At 51.1% G+C, this 7,875-nt stretch overlaps 1 protein-coding gene across 3 annotated transcripts in view; it reads left to right on the top strand.

Annotated features, from left to right (window-relative positions):
- The window catches only part of agap1 (ArfGAP with GTPase domain, ankyrin repeat and PH domain 1), a 147,016-nt gene that overhangs the window by 130,680 nt on the left and 8,461 nt on the right, over positions 1 to 7,875 (top strand). The gene's annotated exons all lie outside the window — the stretch shown is intronic.

The raw sequence follows: 7,875 nt of genomic DNA on the forward strand, positions 1-7,875 counted from the left end.
CCTGCTGCTGCTAAAGGCTCAGATTGTTCTTCTAAGTGTGTGACAACATGACAGAAAGGATCCCTACAGAGATAGACCTTTTTGTTACAGAGGAAGATGATTGTTTTAACCACACACAGACGTTACATCGCTCTCTGCACACACACCAGACTCCATTCATAAAAACACTGATTTAAGCTCTCAGGACACAGGAGCTGCTGCTCTGCCTCTGCCTCTATCAGTGTGTTTGTTTGTGTTACTGTGTGTTACACAAATATTGTGTTGGATCCAAACGAACCATTTTTAACTCCAAAGTGACACAATGAATATTTGATGGAGGCAGCTGTGGACCAGCAGCTCTTATCTTCTGCAGGGTAAAATGTCTGTTTTTGTGAATGGAGTCTGGTGCAGAAAACAGCGTCTAGATCTCAGAGGCAAACACACACATTCACATTATCTTCATACCCGAACAGAAACATGACTTCCTGTTCTCCCCCTCCTCGCCTTCCTCTCTGCGATGCGTCCCTCGCGCGGTGGGAGGGGGCGTGGAGCTTTTATGACAGCTTTATGGAGTATCACTGACGCTCTATGAAATAATATGTGGAGGCAGCGAGGTTACAGTCACTCGGCGCGCTGCTGCTCTTAAACACAGATCAACCTGCAGACGACAGCCAGCAGATAAACATTAAACACATCTGAATACACGGAGCCACTAACAGTGTGAGAGATGTTTAATGGAAGCTAAAGTTAATACCTGATAAATCACCTGCAGGTGAGGTCAGTTGTTAGCTGTAACACTCGCTGACGTGTGTTCCTCCACATCTAACAGACTGAAGAGAGGAGAAAAGAGGAGGAGAAAAGAGGAGGAGGAGGAGGAGGAGGAGGAGGAGGTGTGGGAGGAGGAGGTGTGGGATGAGGGCCGACGGAGGCTTTGTCCAGGCAGCAGGAGGGATGGAGTGGGGGCCGTGTGAGGGGGGGCTGATGGATGAAAAAAGCCTTCCCCTCGTGGTCTCTCAAGTGAGTAATAGAGGCCGAAATTTCATTTTGCAAGTGGCTGATTTAATGATCCAAAGGGTAATTAATGGCCTGATTATCTTAATGTTAAATATGGCCAGCAGCAATTACACTGACCTCCTGTCTGTCAAGGTCTGGCCCCCCCACTCCGCCTCCCAATTAGGTGCTGTTTGGAGGTCCGGGAGAGGGGGAGGACGAGAGGGAGGGAGGGAGGGAAAGAGATGGAGAGAAGGAAGGAGAAGAGGAGGAAGTATGGACGTTTAGGGATCAGGATGGAAACAGGGAGAGGAGGCAGAAATGTGGAAGGAATGAAGAGGGGAGGAGAGAGGGATGAAAAGAGGAGAGGATGGAGGGAAGGAAGGACAGAAGAAGAAGAAGGGGGAGTAAAAGGACGTTTAGGAATGGAAAGTAAAGGATGGAAACAGTGCCGAAATAAGGAGGTCCAGGAGAGGGGGAGGAAAAGAGGGATGATGGGAAGACACGATGGAGGGATGAAAACAGAAGAGGCAGGTATGAAGGAAGGTATGGTCGTTTAAGAAGTGGAAAGTGAAGGATGGAAACAGGAAGTGGAGGCAGACATGTGGAGGGATGGATGTAAAGAAAGGAAGGATGTAGAAAAGAGAGAGACCAAAGGAGAAGAGGAGGTGTGGGGAGGGAGGGAGGTGCATTAGTATGGCCGTCAGAATTAAACACCTCCATTTCTCTCCCTCCTCCCCCTTCCTCCCCCGTCGGCTCGGCGGTCGGACCGGAGGGAGGAATTATGTTTGGGAGAGATCGCACCTCGTCGTCTCCTGCGCCGCCCCGTCCAATGAGATATGTGACAGGGCCGAGCCCGCCATCTCCAACTGTTGTCATCATCTCTTTATCTTCTCCCCCCCCTCCCCCGTACGTCTGCCCTCAGCGACGTGGTCCAGGTCTCATTACCATCAGCCAGCCTCAGTGAGGAGGGGACCCTGTCTGTGCTAATCGCTGTAGCTGCTAACCCAACGCGCAGCCACGCCCGCTCTGCTCCTCGGCGCCTCATCAGATACTTGTTGACGTTTGTCCCTCGCAGTGGGAGGACCGTGGAGGGGGGACGCGGTGTGGAGGAGCACCACCCGTGCCAGCTCTGCGGTGCCAGAGGGAGCGGTTAGACGTGTTTGCTCTCTGGTTCAAACCACAAAAAGACTCCTCTCCCACTAAACGCTCCCATTAACCCCTGCCTGCCCGCGGTCAGCCGTCATCACCTCAGCTGGCGTGCTCGCCCGGTGCCGCGCCCCAGCTGATGCCAGCGCTGAGGGGGCTGCTAAGTTTGGGCGAGCTGCCCGTCGCGCAGCGCCCACAGGGTCCCCGTCCTGGCCGCGGCTCATTGTTTTAATTATGTGTCGCAGTAACACCAGCACCAGAGGCCGGCTCGGGCAGCGCGTTAGCGGCCTCAGCACACAGGAAGTGACAGCGCTGCTAATCCAGCCTCCTGGCCTGCAGAGAGGGGAGGTGGTTGGCGGTTGTGCCTCCTCCTCTGGGCCTCCTGTGTCCTCGTGCTGCTCCCTCCCCTCATGGAGCTGCTGACCTTTGGCAGTCTGTCGCTCAGGGTCAGTGTCTCGGCCTGTGTGTGTACACACTCCTCTGCTCCCTCTTTGTCCGTGTGTTTTGTTCTCTGCACGCAGATTAGCGAGCAGAAACAAACTTTCAGCTGAGATTATTGACAGTTTTACTACTTAAGCTCAAGTTCCCCTGAATATAAATCTCTCCTCTAACTGATATTAAAGAGAGAGAAGCTTTTATAGCATCAGTCCTCGTCTCTAAATCATCCTTTCTCAGTGTTGTGTTCACTGACGTCTGGGAACCTGGGGACAAACAGCTCTTTAAAGGAGAGACGAAGAAAGAGACGGATGGTCCCAAAAACTGATTCTAGTGATGCATTGGAAGGTACAGGAAGTGACATCACAATGAGCTAAATGATGAGCGAACACGAGCCTGATGAGAGAGTGAGTAATGACGTTAAATGAAGACCTCTGTCCTCATTAGAATATGTGCTGTGCTGGAGCTGGTGACCTGGGCGAGGGTCTGCATGCTGGGGTCAGAGTGAACGGCCGCAGCAGGCAGCGCGGGGCAGATCCCGGGCTGCACACCTTAATGAGACAGCAGAGAAATGATCAGAGGCGCGGCGGCTAACGGATGAGCGTGCAGGCCGGCGTAGCTCAGCGCACACTTAACACATGACGGATGCTGCTCCAGTAATAATTCAGCAGCAGGTCTGTGAGCGCTGCAGCGGGGAGGGGGCCCGATCGGGCTCTTTATGGGGACAGATTCGTCTTGTTGCCCCTCAGATAAGGCCAGCGCTAACAGATTTAAAATTAGACCGGGGGCTTTTAATCTGGGCGGGGGGCAGGTGCGGCGGGCACCCCGACACGGAGGCAGAGTGGGCTCAGGGGACCAGATGGAGGAAAGAAGCGAGGAAGGGGCCCACGTCACAGGATAATTGCCCCCCAGGGTCAAAGGGCGGAGCCTGTCCTCGCACCCCATGAAACCCAAACACACGCACGCACACACACACACACACGCACACACACACACACACACCCCGCCTGATCCTTTGATCATAACACAGATTGGACTGGCGTGTTTGAGACGGACACGTGTCACATCAGAGGAGGCGTGGCCAAAGAGAGAGAGAGAGAGAGAGAGAGAGGGGGCGGTTTAAAGTCCTCGTTAATGATGATCAATTATCATAAACTGCTCACAGGCTGAAGTCAGTCACATCTCACCACTAACCACTCACTCGTCTTGTGTCACACAAACACCTGCTCCAGGTGTGAGCCCGTGTTCAGTGAGTTTCTACAGAGAGCCGAGCGACACCCGGACGTCTCCTGCTCTCTCAAACACACACACACACCAGGTGACCAAGGCAGGTGAAAACCTGTCGAGCGCTGAGCTGAAACAGGAAGCTGTCACTGGGGTTGTTTTAATGTTCACACACTGTGCACTAAAGGTGAGACTGACAGGTGAACATGAGGCTCATGCAGTTTGTTTTGTCACAGAGCTGACGACACAATCCTCATATCATATCCCACAAAGTGGATCGTTTTTCTTTCGTTGTATTGTGTCCTGTGCACGTGTGTGTGTGTGTGTGTGTGCGTGTGTGTGTGCACGTGTGTGTGTGTGTGTGTGTGCGTGCGTGTGTGTGTCCTGCCTGTGATCCGGTGTGTTCAGATTGAGCCGAGCTCCGTTTCATCTGCGTCGGTTAACTAGACGATCCCGCCCGCCATCATCTCTCTGCCATTATCTGCAGCCCCCGCTGATGAGAGGCGGCCCCACGGCCTGCATGTTAAACAGCACACACACACACACACACACACACACACACACACACACTCGGGGAGGAGAGGAGCCTCCTGACAGGCAGGGCCAGTGCAAAGGGAGAAATAATTGGCCCCTACATTCTAATTCATCTGTAAAAGGGAGGCTTGATTAAATTAGTCCTAATAGACATTATTTTGTACATGACTGCCTCGCCGCGTCCCCCGACTCGCCTAACAAGCCCCCCAATTTACTATTGACATTAAGCCGGCCGACACGAGCCAATCAGCGGGCCACTCATGGTTTGTCATGGCGGCGGGGTTATGCTAATGCGGGCTAAAAGCACAAACTAAATGCACATTCTTTATGCCTGAGTCATCAGATTAACCTCGCCGGCCTCCACTTTAATAATGAAGAAATAAATAACGCTCCGCACACGCGTGTGACGCCGCTCGCCGGGCCGCGCTCCGCTCTGCCCCCGCCGCCAGCTCCCCGAGCAGAAATGAATCTGTGCGCCGACGGTCACAGTCCCCCTCCTCGCCGTCCTCGCCCCCTCCCACCCTGTGGCTAATTGGCTCAGTGGGCAGATTGCTCATAGGATAAAGAAGAGGCTGGACGGCGGAGAGTCCTCGGGTTTGTGGGTAATGTGTTTGGATGGAATGGGTTCACTGCGAGCGCGGACGGCTGGTAAACATTTAAAACCCTCAGACACAGAATCTGCACTTTAAGAACATTTCCCTCTCGTCCACACAGCGTGTTCACGCAGCGTGTTCACAGAGACGAGGAGGAAACCACTCGTCTCTGCGATCGTTCAGCCTCCGCACGATGAAGCCGAGGGGATGTTTGTTTAAAGCTAACTCGCTGACAGATTTATAACTTGGTTTGTTTGGTTTATTGACCACATCAGACTTCCTGAACCACAGCACAAACCGTGTCTGTAAACCCTGTGGACACAGACTCACGTGATGTTTGTACCATAAAGCAGCAGCTCGTGTGTCCCGTCAGGTAAAACTCCTGCTTTTGTCAATGGAGTCTGGTGGCTCTGAAGAGAGCGACACAGCAGCGTCTCAGCTGAACGATAGATTTTAGGAAGTACATATAAATAAGGTAAACATTCTGATTTGTAACGCGATAGTCTCACATTGGTCTCTTCATCATCTTCGCTCTCTCTCTCTGTGCTCAGGAGAAACCCTGTTACTGCGTTAACCCCTCCCCCCCTGCAGTCAGGCAGGTCCGCTCATCTGCATCCAGATGATCCAGCAGGAAATGTCAATGACTTCCTGGACCACGAGGCCGGAGCTGTCAGGGTCACAGAGCTGCTGCTGCCTCCTCGGAGTATTGACACACCTTGTGGCTGCATCAGAGGACGCGTTTTATCATTTAAGAGCCGTACCTGCATTTAGACGAGAGACACCAGGGACACACTTTCTATAGATGTGCTCAGAGATTCTTTGACTCTGTTTTTTAATTCCTCTGTGTGTGAGATCCTCCTGAAGCTGCTCCACAGTCCCTTTAAAGACCTGACACGGCATGAAGTCAGACCTGCATCCTTTCAGTAAATCTCAGTAACGTGTTTATTTTGGCGTCACGGCGCTGTAGTGAGACAGATCTCAGCCCGTCCCCATCATGACAACATAATGTGAAATCAGTCTTTTCCTGAGGGGGTCTGGCGCGGCCCCTCGGGGCTCCTGATCCGACATGTAGACGGTTAATTATCAGTTCAATTATCTGAATGTGACCTCACATCTCTGGCTCCCTAATTGATCATAAAGTTGCTTTAAAGATTTCAGATTAGCGGTGATGTTCAAGATATTTTCTCTCCTCCTCCTCTTCTCCTTCTCCTCCCCACCTCCTCTTCTCTATCTGAACAGCATCGCTGGTTTCTCCTCTCCTCATTTAATCTCCTCTTTTTCCTCTGTCCGATTTAACCCCTCCATCCCCGTCTCGTCGCTGAATCCAGTCCAGCTCACCCCTCTCTCTGCCTCACCCAGACCTTTCTCACCCCTCCTCCCTCCCTTTAATTATCTGTGCCTATCCAAGGGCAGCTAACGACCCGCTAGGAAAGGCTAATTGATTTCTCCTCTTCTTTCCTTTTGTCTTTTCTCTCGCGCTGTAAGACTGAGGAAAAACAAAGCAAGCAGCTTTTCTGGATGAATTTGATCTGAATGTTGCTCCTCACCTTGTTAGAAACCGCTCTGTGTGTGTGTGTGTGTGTGTGTGTGTGTGTGTGTGTGTGACAGTGATTCATCTTTAACGCACATTAGGCCGGCAGTTAGCTGCTGCTCTTACCCACGCTCTATCTATCTATTAATCTATTAATTAGAGGGCTAATTAGGCCAGAAGAGGAGCCACTGACACCGTGTCACTCTTAACCCCGATTCCTACCGCTCATTACCTCACACACACACACACACACACACACACACACACACACACACTGTAATTAATGAGAGGCTTTAACAGCAGCGTGTTGGCTCATACATCTCAGGCTGAACTGACTCAAAAATCTTTTTCTTTCTGTGTTAAACGTTTATTTCTTTATTTCTTATGAACGTCATAGTTAGTTTTTTCTGGTTTGTGACTTTTGTGTTTTAAATAGTAAGTTTGGATCCAACAGGACATTTGTGTTAAACAGCAGGCAGCAGCAGAGCAGCTCCTGTCCTGTGAGCTTAAATCAGTGTTTTTATCAATGGAGTCTGGTGTGTTCGCAGAGAGCGATGTGACGTCTGTTGGTGGTTCCTCGGTAACAGAAAGGTCCGTCTCTGTCGGGATCCTTTCTGTGATGATGTCACACAATCTGAGCCTTTAAATTCAAAGCTTTATTAACAAACGTACCGAGAACAGGCTGCAGCGTACAGCTAAACTCTTAATAAAGTAATAGTAATAGTAATTGAATAAGACTTTAACGTGTGAACAGCAGAGCTGAACTGTTCTCTCTCTGTTGGTAATTATGATAATTAGCTCGGTGTGATTATCAGGGTGTGTGTGCCGGCTTTCAGCTCTCTGTCAGTGATCTGTTTTGGGGTCGTGGACAGATGACCCCCTTAAACACACACACACATACACACACACAGAGCAGAGGGGGAGCAGCTGGTGGGACGTCCAGCGGTGGTCAGTCAGTCAGTCGGTTCGTCCTCAAACACCCTCTGGCTTTGGCTGAACAGGAAGCTCTGTGTGTACGTAAACACAAGCGCACAAAGCAGCCGCTCAGGGGGAACCCCACACACGCACACACACACACACGCACACACACACACAATGCAGGGTCTCCTGAACTCAAACAACAGGCAGGAAATAAGAGAAGTGCAGTGGGCCCGGTGTGGCGCCCTGAGTGACGCCCCAAACAAAATTTCATCCCGCCCCAACGTTTCCAACAGCGACCACAACCCGACACCGCGACTCAGAGGCTGATGAAGCTGTCAATCAAAAGGGCCGCTCCGCAAACACTCAGAAATAAAACCTGAGGCTTGTGCAGGTTAAGTTTTATTTCTCTTTTAACCAGAATCTCCGTAAAGTTCGTAACATAACTAATAAGTTCAAGCCCGATCATCTTTTCCTGAGGAGTTCTGGTACCTTGAGTTATCCACCACAGCCCGTTTAAAT

The sequence above is a fragment of the Semicossyphus pulcher genome, unplaced genomic scaffold, assembly GCF_022749685.1.
Source record: "Semicossyphus pulcher isolate SPU_LCO1_2020_fin unplaced genomic scaffold, fSemPul1.0.p SCAF_24, whole genome shotgun sequence".
In the NCBI taxonomy this organism is placed as follows: Eukaryota; Metazoa; Chordata; class Actinopteri; order Labriformes; family Labridae; genus Semicossyphus; species Semicossyphus pulcher.